Here is a 655-nt window from a genome sequence, read left to right as displayed (position 1 = left end):
CCGGCTGGGCTCTGCCGCGGCCGCCCGCGCCCCGCGCCGCCGCTGCCGGCCGGCCCGCCCCGCCGCTGACATCACCGCCACGGGGCGGAGCGGTGCTGGGCCCGGCCGGGCGCCCCCTCCCGCAGGATCCCCCCGGAGCCGCCGCTCCGCCGCCTCGCCAGGGGGCGGCCCCTGCGGGGCCGGGACGCTCCCCCCTCCACTCCCCCACGGCCAGGCCGGGGGCCTCCGGCGGCCCTCGAGGCTCCGCGGGGCTCTGCCGCCGGGGCTGGGGCACGGACCTCGGCCGGGGGCTGCGTGGGGCAGAGCGGCCGGTGAGGAGTGGCCGTGCGGAAACCCGCTCCGAGGGAGAGTTCGGCGTCCGCTCTGGTTGTAGTGACTGGGGGATCGTGAGTTACTGGCAGCGCTTTGCCAGATGCCTGCAGTAGGCACTTCTTAGTGAACGCAGTAATTATTGGTAAATAGCGTTTTGCTATACTCTGCTCTTGGGTGAGGAGGCAGTTTTAGGCTCTGTGCTGGTGAACTTGCACTTAACCCTAAGAGCCTAATCTCTTGCATGTGTCCTTTAAAAATAGTTTGGAAATGCCTGTGAAAGCCTTGATTTACCTTCTCCTCTATAGTAGGGTGTAGGTAATGGCTCACTTTTATAGCTAAATAT

Source organism: Oxyura jamaicensis, chromosome 4, assembly GCF_011077185.1.
Source record: "Oxyura jamaicensis isolate SHBP4307 breed ruddy duck chromosome 4, BPBGC_Ojam_1.0, whole genome shotgun sequence".
In the NCBI taxonomy this organism is placed as follows: Eukaryota; Metazoa; Chordata; class Aves; order Anseriformes; family Anatidae; genus Oxyura; species Oxyura jamaicensis.
The sequence above is the reverse complement of the archived record's forward strand: the minus strand, read 5'-3'. Positions refer to the sequence as shown.